This window comes from Prunus avium, chromosome 5 (genome assembly GCF_965620075.1).
Source record: "Prunus avium chromosome 5, drPruAviu1.hap1.1, whole genome shotgun sequence".
In the NCBI taxonomy this organism is placed as follows: Eukaryota; Viridiplantae; Streptophyta; class Magnoliopsida; order Rosales; family Rosaceae; genus Prunus; species Prunus avium.
The window spans coordinates 19,260,984-19,275,552 of NC_142288.1; the positions used below are offsets into that span (position 1 = coordinate 19,260,984).

General features: G+C 34.3%; 1 pseudogene; it reads right to left on the bottom strand.

Moving 5' to 3' along the window:
* Positions 1-156: 156 nt before the first annotated feature.
* LOC148294470 (uncharacterized) lies at positions 157-1,528 on the bottom strand (annotated as a pseudogene).
* Between the last annotated feature and the right edge of the window lie 13,041 nt (positions 1,529-14,569).

The following is a 14,569-nucleotide window of genomic DNA, read 5'->3' on the forward strand; positions in this document are numbered from 1 at the left end:
AAACGATAATAATTTCATTCATAATTCATGTCAAAAACAACATTACAAGCTACAATTGTTCACGATGAGGTTTATTATTTTGAAAACGTAGCATTATAGCTTTATTTTCAATATAAGCAAAAACATTCCTCTCAATGTAAACAAACAAGCTATCACTCAACTCAACCATTGGTCCCCCATTTTATTCCGAAGTGGACCTTTAATAATATTCATGACGGAAAATGTTCTCTCGACTGAAGCAGTTGCAACTGATAAAACTAAAACCAATATAATAAGCAAATACACATAATTAAATGCTCAATGCATCATTGCCTCCACCATTTTTTTTTGCAAGACCACTAATCCCTTTAATTAAGAGAAATCATTACTCGAACGCACATGATAAATATAAAGCTCAAGTTGATCTTCAAGTGTCAAAAAATCCCTGTATGAAAAGTATTGAGGATAAAATTGAGCAAAACGAAGTAGCTTTTGTTGATCAAAAGCTACAAGTGAATTTTTCGGACTCAAACATGCCAAACGAATAAGAAACTCGGTATTTATCTCATTAAAACGATCATCTAACTTTGTAATTTGCTCATAATGATATAAATAAAGAGCTCCACATGGTAATGATGACGATTTGTCTTTATTAGAGCATTACGCCTTGACCTCCCTGTAAGTATGAATGTCTCATCTATCTTAGGAACATCAATATGATGTTTGTCACAAAAGAAAGATACCTCATCAACCAATACATCAAACTTATTATTCCTCATCCAATGTAGCTTTTCCTTGCATGATTTCACTAAAGCCATTGTATTCAAAATTTCTTGATCTTTCTTTTGCAATGCTTGTGACACATCATTTGTGAGTCCCAATATATTTTTCATCAAGAATAGGTGAAACACAAACTCAAAAGTAAGCATTTCTCTTATTAACTTATTTGCTTCACCAACACTAACATTGAGATTATCATCAATAATTATTTGAAGCACATGAATCACGGATGAAAACATAAAAATAATGCTAATCAAGGTACCATAATGTGAGTTTCATCGTGTGTCACTGCATGTTTGAGACTTGTTTCTTGATGCAATCCTCGCCCAATTATAAGACAATCATTTTCAAAAACTATCACAAGCTCTTCTTGGAGTTGCGCTCTAAGTACATCACGATGCTTACAAGATGCTCCAATTACATAGTTAACCACACTATTAGCAGTTGTGAAAAAATATGCAATGTCAATATTTTTATTTGCCACGGCAACAAGTGCTAGTTGAAGTTGATGAGCAAATCAATGAACATAATGTGCACAAGGTTGTTCTCTCAAAATCTTTGTTTTAAGGTCATTCAACTCACCTCTCATATTGCTAGTTCCATCATAACATTGTCTCCGTAACTTGGAAAGGCTCAAACAATTGGAAGAAAAGAATGTGTCAATGGCATCCTTTAGTGAACTTGAAGTGGTGTCGATAACATGTTGGACCCCCACAAATCTTTTAATTACATGCCCTTTGTCGTCCACATAAAGCAACACCATAGCCATTTACTCTTTTACTGAAACATCACATGCTTCATCCACTAATACAGAAAAGAATCTATATTTTAAATCACTCGTGATAACATCAAGTGTTTCAATGGCACATGAATTGACAATATCTTTTTGAATGCAATGAGCTACTAACTTGAGATTCCCTGGAGCATTTTCTAACACAACTTCTTTAACTTTCTCATCATTGTCTACAAGGAATTGCAATAACTCCAAGTAATATCCTCTATTACTTGAAGTAACACTTTCATCATTACCACGAAAAGAAAGACCTTGTTGTAATAAAAACGCATTGCCACGAATTTTTTTTTTTTTTGTTTTTTTTTTTTGGTATGCCAATTCTACCAAGCTATTTTTTTGTTGTTGTGGTTTTCCGCTAACAAAAATTAAGAGGAATGAAAAACCCTAGATCGCTAAGTTAATTAATTCCAAACTATTATCTAAGAAATTGAGGGAGAAAAAACGCCGATTCATTACTAATTAAGACTTAAACAAACCAAATTTCATGATACATGTCACAATCGGATGCGTTTATTTTCTAAATTATCATTTAAAGATCAAGTTTGCAAAAAATAAAATAAAATTTGAGATCGTTTAGTCATCCATATGTATAAACTAAATGGACAGTTCATCATAAGGATCTTAATTGTACTAAAAACGTCTTTTTTATATACAAAAGGATTATTAAACGACATCCAATTTAATTGACTTTTTGCATAAGTGTTCTTTAAATTGTAATTTAGAAAATAAATTATTCCGATTATGATATTTGTGTTGAAGAATAAAAGTCTCACATCGGAAACTTGACTAAATAAAATAAAATATATAATGAATGGTTCCACGACTAATATTACCGAGGCCTTTTGTAATAAAACCTCACACTTATTGGGCTTTGCAGGTGGTTAAGTTGAGGACAATATCGGTGTTGTTGGTAGTGGGCCGCTAACCCGTCTATCTGAATTTAACATGGTATCAGAGCGGGTTGATTGACTAGGCCTGAATTGGGCATTTACCCTTACCCAATATGTGGTGTTCACATGTTGAGCTTGAATGTTTACCTATACCCCTTATCCAATACGTGGTGTTCACATGTTGGACTTAAATGATTGACTCCGATGTGGACTTAGCTTCATGTGTGGCCCATTATGTGGTGGTCCCACATGAGGGGGCGTGTTGAAGAATATAAATCTCACATTGGAAACTTGACTAAATAAAATACAATATATAATAAATGGTTCTATTACTAATATCACCGAAGCCTTTTGTGATAAAACCCCACACATGTTCGCCTAAATGTGGCCTCATACAATATTTTATCTTTCGCTACATTAAAGACAAAGTTCATGGACTTATTCGGTGATTTTGTATACGATTCCCTCTAAATCTAGTTTTAACATCTTCCTTTTTTTTTTCTTCTGTTTTTTTTTATTTATAAGCTTTTGTGCCACATCTATGATGCATGGTCCAAACATTTTCAGTGATGAAATCAGTAACTCAAAGGAGATAAGAAGATTGAAGGAGCTGAATGCTCGTATATAGATTTTCCATTTATTGCATTGCTGCCAAAGAATTGAATCAACTAAAGACAAGGCCAAGCATGACATGAGAAACTTCTTGGAAATTTCCAATACCAAACCAATAGGCCCTACACTTGGTATAATAATATGGTTGCGATTCTGCATGCAAATGATGTAATGCTAATTAGCTCCTCATAATGTCATGAATTTTTTATATTGTTCATTACTATATGTTTATATTTAAGAGTTTTTCCCATAAAAAAAAAGCATATATTTACATCATTTTTCTTTACTTTTTCAAGTCCGGAAAGAGGGATATTCGAGTCGGAAAACTCTTCCAATATTGAAAAGAAAAATTTTACTTGATTAATAGCTAATTAATTGGCTTTAAAATTATTATTAAGTTATATGTACAATACCCCGGAAAAAAAAAAAAAAAAAAAAAAAAAAAACCCCCTCCATTATTAGAAAGATCGAAAATTATTGTTGGAGGTGGGGATACTCAAATTCATGATAGCAATGGAAATTTGTTGTCATGAGGTAAAACGTGTTTTTATTTTCAGCATGTCATGGGTTCAATCGGTATCGAATAAATGAAAAAGAAATTATAATAATATTCAACTCCTTCGGTATCCTCAACCTCAACAAGTGTTATAGAGCTGGTACTTTGATTGGAACACACAGCTTATATATATATTCATCATTCAAATGAAGAGCAGACACATCATAAGACAGAGACTAAACTCTTCATCGTTTTTACCAGTACACATTAGTGCAATATCAGTTGGTAACTAAAATGTAAAAATAAAAATTACTTATGAGTATCGCTATTTGTATCATATTTACTTATCGTACTGCTAATCATCATTATATTATAAATAGTTATCAGATTATTTTATGACCAAAAGTTGGATAAGGGAGTTGTTGCATATATTCTAGTTACTAACAGGGAAAGTGAAAATTGAAAGCTTGGGAATGTGACACATGTATTCTATATATACTGGTATCAAACCCAAAACCCGTCATATTTCATTTCATATTCCCGGCTTTAATCTCCTGAAGCTTGGGTCCCATGGGTTTTCACACGGCAATTGTAGCAACCACACTGAAACTCAAAGCCTTCTCCACCTCTCACAGCACTCTAATAACCCCACTGCTCACTGGCTTGATCTGCCCTTTTGTGCTCAAGCTCTCTTTCAGCTTCAGCCTTGTTCATCAAACCTACTCTGACTTGATCCATCAGTCAAGGCTCTTCTTCTTCCAGCTCAACCAGATTGCAGCAGCTGACAATTTTGATGATGATCTTCAACAGCAGCAGCCAGCTGCTACTGGATTCTTGCAGCGAGCTCTGAGGCTACTGCAACAGGCTGTGACCCATCAAAGAAATTCACAGGCATCGGAGTTGGATGAGCAGAGCATCCATGACCTCTCCATGGTTGCTCTTTGAGCTCCTCTGCATCTGCATGTACATCTACCTTACTGGGTGAGAATCTATAAATAAAATATGTGCCTGGCTTTTTTTTTTCTTGTTTCTTTTTCTTTTCTGGGTTTTGGTTGGTTTTTCTAAATCTTTTTTCGGATGTTAAACTGGATCGAGTGGGAATTAAGATTCTTAATTACTAGTTTTGTGCTCTGTGTGGATTAAGCATTAAATTAATTATGAATTAAGATGCATATCTGGTGAGTAATGTTTTGCTTTGTACCACATTATTACATTTAGCTGACCAGTTCATGTAAATGAAATTAAACAACTTAATTATATCCAAAAGAAACAAAAACAGAAAGGAAAAAGAAAAAAAAACTAAAAATTAAAATTGAAATGGTTATCAAACAGGCCTAAGTAGTAGCCTTTCACCTTTTACAAGACATGAGTTTCTATCAAACATCAGAAAGATCCGTAGAATTCCTGAAATCTAAAGAAGGGGGATGAGAAAGGCGGTGGCACCGAAAAGATCAAAAGTTGGGAAGGTGAAGGCTAAATATTATTATAAATAAGGCTGATTTAAAATAAAATAATAAAAACTTGAGTCGAAATTACTAGAAGTGTCACGAATAACACATAAGTTGTCATGCCACATAGGACGTTAATAAGAGATTGTTCATAAATAACATGTAAGTTGTTACATCATTCGATCAGTTATATGCGGTCATAAATTGCCACGCCACATTTGATTTTGATGACAAATTTTTGTTTCCTCCCCGTCCTAAAAAGCTCCCCCATCAACTTCCAAATATTTGCGTTTGGTTAAATCATGTTCGTCATTTGGTAGCTCTTCGGATGTTGGAAGATAATAGATCTTTTGGGATTTCTAGAGGATCCTGTTTCTACTTAGAAAGAATAAGAAGCCAAGCACAACTGATTTCGAGAGAATTCCTTATTAGCATGACTCATGAGACACAAAACTCTCTACCCACCCATTGAATTTGTGTTATCCACTTTCTTCAGGGGGTTCTACATGGAGGGCGGCCCGGCCCAAAATGTTCCATAAAAAATAAAAAAAGAGGTACATATCTTTAGTCCAGCTCAAAATTTAAAATCAAACAATCAAATAAAAAGCTGCCCCACCTAGATTCTCCCATATTATCTAGGATTAACTACAGTTTACTCCTTTCTCGTTTGGTTTACGGAAAGAATTTGAGGGGAAATCATTCCACATGTCATTTCTCAAGGGATGGGAAATGGAAGATTCATTTTTCATGTTTGGTAACGCTAAGAAAGTAACTGAGATTTATCACTTTATTTTCTTTCCCATGTTTGTTTTAGCAAGGTCTAAAATATCGATGGTTTCGGAAATATCGGTGGTCCGAAAACACGGAAATTTCAATGAAAATATCGGGAAATTATTGTCATTGATAAAAATTGAATAAAAATCATGGAAATTGTAAGAAAAACTTGAAAATTTTTCTTGAAACTTTGGAGGATGTTTATTTAATCAATTATCAAAAAATTAAAAGGAAATGCATTCCATGATGAGTTTAATTGATTTAAGTTGATTATATAGTGAACTGACAAACACTGTGAGTGTAGAAAATATGTAGTAATTAATAAAAGAAGATTAAACATACCATAATCATTTATTTATAATGATTTACTATAATATTTTACACTTTAAACATTGCATGGTAAGATATATAAATGACTTAGTACCACATAGAGTTCATATATAAGGTTCAAATTTGAGTTATTTACACCAACACCCCCTGAGATTTTTGGCTTTTTCACAAAACTCCTTGAGGTTTTAGAAATTATAAGACCACCTCCTGAGGTTTTAAATTGTTTTCACAAAACTTCTTTTCATTGATTTTTCATCCAAAGATTGATGATTTTATACACACAAAAATTCTCTAAATGATAAAGTTGGCCTTTGAGATTAGATTACATATACTTCATTGCAGTTAATTTTGTCATTTGCATAAGTTTTTTTTTTCCAATGAAATCATCAATTTTTGGACAAACAGTCAACGAAAAGGGGTTTTGTGAAAACAAACTGAAACCTCAGAGGGTGTTCGTGTAATTTTTGAGACATGAGGGGTTTTGTGAAAACACAAGAAATCTCATGGGGTGTTAATGTAAATAACTCTTCAAAATTTTCATTGTCTTCATCATCTTGATATTATCGATATTATAAACCAAGTAATGCCCAAGGACATGTGGCAACCACACAGGCCATACCTACGAGTCTCACATCGAAATATCACCCCAAGGTCTGCTATACATTCCCCTATAATTAGGGTGCTTACTCGAATACATAGGTAATGACAATTTGATTACCATAATCATACTTGTTTTCTCCCTCCTTATCTAACACAAGTATCGGAGAGCCTTTGCCTGGGTACCACATTGGTGCCAAGGTCTTCACCCTTGTAGTATTTATTTGTCTAAGTAGTATATATTTTCAATTAACGAAAATTGGATTGATTCATATATTGGCCTCGTAACACATCTTTCTCCTTTTAAACATAGTTATTTATTAATATTTTTGTTATGGAAAGGGTCGATGAACCTGATCCCCAATGAAGACAAGGATATGGAATCCCCGATTTGATTAATGCGGGTAGGACGACGGGGATGAGGGTAAATAGTTAACAGGGATGAGGTTGGAAATGTCATACACAACCCAACCTCGATTCGCCTGATTTTCATCCAACTTCGTGTCACGACTCGACTCCCCTAGCAAGATATTGTTCGCTTTGGGCCTTCCCCCTCACGGTTTTGTTCTTGGGCTCAAGCTAATGCTATCTTGCCCAAAAGGCCTCTTGCTAGGAAGAGAAGTGCCCATACATATAAAGCACTTCACCTTTCCCTCCCCGAGCGATGTGGGATTGCTCACCGTTCTTGTTTCCCCAAGACACGGGTCTTACAATCCACCTCCCTTGGGGCCTAGCGTCCTCGCTGGCACACTTCTGGTCGGGGTCCAGCTCTGATACCATTTGTCACGACCCAACTCCCCTAGCAAGATATTGTCCGCTTTGGGCCTCCCCCCTTATGGTTTTGTTCTTAGGCTCAAGCTAATGATATCTTGCCCAAAAGGCCTCTTGCTAGGAAGAGAAGTGCCCACACATATAAAGCACTTAACCTTTCCCTCCCCGAGCGATGGGGGATTGCTCACTGTTCTTGTTTCCCCTAGACACGGGTCTTACACTTTGTTTGTGACATTAATGACATACAAAGGACTAAGCCCAAAAGGGTAACAAAACTAACAAGCTAAAAAAATAAAACTAAAGTGGACAAAAGTTACACAAACAACTATTAGCCCACATCACTACAATTAAGAATGATCCAAAGCAAAGTCCGCAAAACCCAAAATACTAAATCAACCCATAAGCCTAAATTAATGTCACCCTCATCAATCCCACTACATCTAGACTTTAAGCGAATGCAAAACATGAGACGAATCTAAGGAAAATGTGATTTCTAGCGATTTAACTATTGTGCATAACAGTGAGCCAATCGAACAATCACAACATAAAACAACAGGGTAGATTGCAGTAAACTCCTTCAAATGCGATGTATAACTATATTTAAAGAAGATGATAAGTTTTAGAGATAGGGTTTCAGGAGAATTATTTTATTGAAGAATTAGATGGGAAACTTCAATATGAACATGGTTCAAAAGAAATCACCACAATTGACTTCTTATTTAAAACTCCCCAAGAGACTTATTTACTAACCCAAAAAATAAAAAAGATGAGAAGGAAGGATGTGCAATGATACATCTTCTTGATAGGATTTTTAGAACCTGCGCAAACAGGGTTAAAATCACTGAAAATACTTGCAAGCATACAAGGTAATTGTAGTATAAATGCTCATGCAAGGTCGTTGTCCCCAAGGATTGTTTGACTAATTTGTAATTAAACTAACTCTTAATTAATAGTTAAAATAGATTTTATCAAAGATCTGAAATTTATGAGTTTGAAAATATTAAATTAACAATAAAAGAAATCTGAAAGTTGGGAAATAAGAATAGCAAAGAAGAAAAACGTTTTTAAAAATAACAATTTAGAGAAAACTAGGGTTACAACAAAGAAGAAAAACATTTTTAAAAATAACGATTTAGAGAAAACTAGGGTTCAGCCATCACCGTCACAACAATCCTATGCAATTCTATCAATTACTTATGAATTTCCACATATATGCTTTGAAGGTTAGGTTTTCCTAATGCATATTTTCTTTGTGATGTTCAAGCGAAAACATATATCTAACATGCAATCCGTCTGTGATGTTCAGATCAAATATAAACATGCAAGACTCATTAAGCTTTGTGAAAACCCTTTGAAAAACCATGCAACCCTTAAGAGCGTGATGTTTGCCTTAAGTGAACTTACAACTACTAATCACAAGAAGCCCTCCTCAATTTGAGGGTGATGTTCCAACAGAAATTGCATCAAATTACTTGTCTAAATATCCTAATGGTGATCAGTCATTAAAATAGATGGGCACACCATCAACTGACATAATTACATCGCCAGGAGACAAGTAACCGGACAAAGGTGATGGAGATGGTACACCCAAAACCTATTTTCAGATAGTTTTAATCGCAGTGATTAATAATTCAAAGCAAACATGCATCCATTCATAAGCAAATTAATAAAATTACATATTCATGCTAAGGCTTATGGCTTCGCCCTAGCAATTTGAATTAGTTACGCATATTCATAACTGAAATCATGGAAAAAGAATGAAAACACCTTAAAGTTGCAAAACTCCAAAACCCTAGCAATTGCTCTCCACAATGTCACGTTCAAAAGCCAAAAAGAAGTCCTAAAAATTGTTGTGAAAAAGTAGTTAAATACCTCCTAAAACCCAGCTGCCCAATCCCCACAAGGAAACTAGGTTAAAATAAAATAATATTAGGATATAAAGTCCAAATTGGATTAGGAGAATCTGCCAACAATCTGCCCAGCCACGTTTTGGCCTCAAATCTCCTCCAGGCCCAAGATAGCTTGTTCTAAAGATAAAAACGTTCTGAACACTTCTCCAGAAGGCCACGAACCTATCTGAGGTCATCTTGGGCTCCAAAAACGCAATAAAAGCCCAAAACGTCACTATTCTAGCACCACGCACTGCTCTTTTATTTTATTGCCAGAAAATAACCGCTTGGTAGAAAACTCTGAAAGTTTGATACGATCAAGCTAAGTGACTCACGAACATCCTCCAACTAGAATTACTCCAAAATTCGTCCATTTGATTATGTTTTGCTCTAGAGGAAGTCGAAAGTCCTATATTGGAAATTTAATTCAAAGTATCAAAATTCTTCCAAATATTAACCAAAATATACTAAGAATGGGGTTAAATATATAATATAAAATATACTCATCACTCTTCCTCACTCAATTGAGTTATTTCTTTGGAACTGTGTGTGTGTGAGAGAGAGAGAGTGAGAGAGAGAGAGAGAGAGAGGCTAGGGTTTTTGGTTTTATTTCATATGTAACACACTTAAAAAAGCTTTTATCAACTGAAAGTAGAAAGCATAGGATTATTATACTTGCAGTAGTATTGTGGCACCGTAATTACTAGTAGGGTAAAATAAAAATTCAATGGGCAGGAGTGGGGAACCAATTCCTCAATGAATGCAAAGATGGAGAATTCCCAATTTGAATTTTACAATTATGGGGGCATGGAAGGGGGAAAATGCTTAACGGGGATTAGAATGGGAATGACATAACCGATTCGTCTCATTGGCATCCTTAAGTTCAATTGAGGGATTCTTGTCAAATAAGCTTATTTGAGGGACATATATTTGAAAAATAAATTGTTCATACCATTCAAATACAATACGAAGTGGGCTCACAAAGTGTCGTTTAAATGATTTTTTTTTACAAGGGGTAGTCTTAACTACTCTAAATTAATCTAATTTACGAGGATGGGGACTCGAACTTGGGTGCAAGGGGTGGGCTCACTGCCCTGACCAACTAGTCTGACCCACGTTTGCTAAATGGAAAATTTATTGTGGGGTATTTGAGCACAAAGAGATTGTAATGAAGGGGTTATAATAAGGGGATCCTTAATAATAATTAGGGATTTTTGTAGAAATGTCACTTGAACTTATAACTTATACTTCAGTTTGAATTTGTCACCTTTAAGAAAAATTTAAGAGAAATGTCACCTTAATTTTTTTAAATCCATGATTTGTCATCTGACTTTAACACCACCCAATTTCCCATATATTTTTAAGGGTATTTTAGTCATTTCATTAAATTTAATGTTAAAATAATTTAAAACTATTTAAATATTAATTAAAAAAAACATAACTATTTGAATACAATTTAAAATAAATAAATCAAAGTTAACTTAATAAATAAATAAATTTTTTTTAAAAACCTAAAACTATTATTATAAAAAATAAAAAATGAAAGACACCACCTCCAATCCCAACCACCAGCCACCATTGTTCTCTCTTCTCTTTCTCCCCAACAACAACCCACCACCCCAACTCCAATCCACCTCACCCCTTAATATATACCTCTCTCTTCCTCTCACAAGAACAACCCCTACCCCACCATCCCTAGCCATTTACCCCATCCTAGCCCTAGCCAATCTCTGCCCATTCGGGGATCACCCCACTTCTCTGTCTCCATCTCTCCCCTTTGGCCATGCCCCTCCTTCCCACCTCTCCGTTGCTGGGTCCTTCCCTCCCTGACAACCCCGGTCCTTTTTTTTTCAAATTTCTTTCCTCTCTCTAATGTTTTATTTTATTTTATTTTTGTCTGATAAGTTTTTAAAATTGGCCAATATGTTAAAAATAGAAAACAGAGCTTTTTACATTTAACCCTCAGCCATTTTTACATTTAAGCTTTTTGTTTTTATATAATGATTTTTGCATTTTTAAAATACCCTTTAAAGTAGAAAGACTAAAATACCCTTAAAATTGATGGAAAATTGGATGGTGCTAAAGTCAGATGACAAATCATGAATTTTTAAAAATTAAGATGACATTTCTCTTAAATTTTTCTTTAAGGTGACAAATTCAAATTGAAGCATAAGTTCAGGTGACATTTCTACAAAAATCCCTAATAATTATTAATTGCTTAGCTATTATTGGAGAAATTATACAATAGTACAATATTACCACGTGGCACTTGCCAGGTGGTAGTACGCACCTATAATATGGCGACACTTAGATAACAACTACTGGAAAAAAAAAAAAAGCGGAACTAACGTCTGTTTAATATTGGTTTGGACACTTCTACGGTCCGTCAGTTTTGCCTCAAATGCTGCATAGCTTTTGTCCATCTTTGGATCTCTCGAGAAGCCATGGCTATGGAGTTTTTCGTTCAACCCATTGGGATCTCTCGAAAAGCCATTAACTCTCATAATTTCTTTCAACATAAAAAAAATCATCAAAATTTATTTTAGATTTTTAGTTATACACCCATAAAATCGCAACCCATATTGTTTGAGCCTACCCATTTAACAAACACCAACCCAAGCAATTGCAAAAGACGATGGACTCAAGAACAAATTCGAAACGAAGATCCTAAAATTAACCCCTGTTTGCCTGGAAAGAAAAAGAAATTTAATGTTTTCCTTTACAAACACCCAAGAACAAACTGGGGAAGAGAATAATTTCTTAAAATTTTATGAAATTAAAAAAAAAAAGAAAAAAAGAGAAGAAATTAAGAGGGTTTATAAAAATCTAATGGCCCCAGCACCAACATAGCCGCTCCTCTAGGAGTCAAATTAATCTTGTAGAAATGGAAGTCGTTGGTGATGGATAAAGATGGGGAAGTTTAATTTCATATGGACGGTGATGTTAACGTTGATATAAAACAAAACGTTAAATATCTTTGTTGGAGCTGTTGTCCATATGTCGTCATCTTATAGGTGTGTACTACCACCTGGCAAGTGCCATGTAATAGTACCGTACTATTGTATAATTTCTCCTATTATTGGGCGGTTGGATTGAACCCTCAACACACCCCCTCATTATAGAAAACCCTAATAGAATATGATCACAAAATATAACCAATTCATGTATAAATGGGTGGACGACAAATATATAATTTCTCTAATTTTAAATTATAAAATGAATATGCACACATATTATATGACCGTAATTGAATAAGACACAATAATTTCTCACTTAAATAAGTAGGGCTTATCAAAACCTCCGTATGAATTGAATTCCTTCTATCCACATCACCCCCTTCCATAGTCTACTCTATCCCATGAAAAAGATAAGTAAATAAGAAAAGGAGGCAGAATAAGACGTGCGTTGCCATTTGCCAACCCCACCTACGCTACGCATATATATATATATATATATATATATATATATATATATTGCAAAATAGCATTGATGAAAAGGAAATGGTCACCTCCCTTCTCAGCTTTTTCTCAATTTAACTTTATTTCAAATTTGTCAAGCATTATATCAACCGGTCCAAATCATTCGGTCTTATACCGTATAATATTACAATACCATTAACCCTAAAAAAGTCTTAAGTCTACCCAAAATCAGCATAGGATTATTCGGGCTAGTTGAGCAAGGCTTGCATAAACCTTCACTAGGTTTACTGAAATCCCAATAAAAATCGTGAATGAAATCATGACCGTCCATTTTTGTTTGTTTTAATATAAGTAAGTTTGCACCATGTATGCATGCCATCGCGCCACCATTTCGGGGCTTCTAGGATCACATTCATTCCTCCAACTATAAAATTCATCTTTATCCAATTACCTATTACATATATATGTTTGGGTCGGTTAATGCTAATAATAATTATTATTTTCTAATAAAAGTAATTATAATAAGAATGAATACATGAGCAATATATATATATATATATGATTACTTAAAAATAAACAGTTCGGATCATAAGTTGTGGAATGAGTCCAAAAGAGTGGTAAATGTCATATTTTTTTACTAGCCGATTATATATATTTCATCTACCTCCGCAACAAAAAGAGTGATTTTTCACACACACATTATTAAGGTGTCATGGGAGTTCAAACCTGGAATTATTAGTCTGCAAATCAAGATTCTTTTCCATTGGATTATACCCGTATTTTTGTTTTTGAACAAATGGTAGCTAGCTATATGGAATCATGGATTGTCCTTGGACTTAAGAGAGAGAGAGAGAGGTGTCACCTTTGTTATCATCGGCTTTATAATTAATTAAACTCGTTATTATATAATAAGTAATGATATCCATGTTTGCAAGCTAATCATCTATACGATACGAATATCCGCTTTGGACAGATCAGAGAAAAGTACGTCGAAGGCCAACCCCACCAATCCAAAAAAATAATATCATCAATTAGTAAAGAGGGAGTTTGGGCATTTCGATGCCCTATCTAGTATCTACATAGACACACACACCGTCCCAAAGCTTAAAACAATTATTTTTCTTTTTGGCTTGGAGATGTAACTAAAGTGGTCCCGGCATGCTTAATTTGTCTCTCTGATTTTTTTCCTTCATATGGTAAAATTTCTTGGGTTTATTTTTAATAAACGGAAAGGTGTTTCGAACTTAAGACTCTTTAAATTAGCTGTCTTTAAATCTTAGCAAGCTCAAAATTAAAAAATACAGTAAATTTAGGGTTTTTTAACTTTGCGTCAATAACCATTTGATTTGGTTGCGTTCAATCTCTACTTCGTTAAAATAAATTATAAATTCAAATATCGTGAACAAACTCTTATTAGATTTTCTATACTAAATTGATCACATATATATAATTGTCGAAAACAAGAAAGACCACATAATTAATCGCATTATATAACAAATGAAATGTACGATATTACCTTCATAAGATCTGCTTTGACATAAGGCTACTTTGGATGCAAGAAGGAGATGGGTTTTTTCCTCTCTAAAATCCGGTCCAACACCACGTGGCAGATCCTCATTGCTTGCGTTTTTTAAAACCAGAGAAAGGGTGGGCCCCACTATTAAATTAACAAAAACGACGTAGTAAAACCGAGCCGTACTACTTCACCTGTCCTGCCTAGTATGCCCCCAGACACCAAACCGATAAGCGTTAAATTATTTCCTTTGCAATATAATAATACGGCCTGATTCT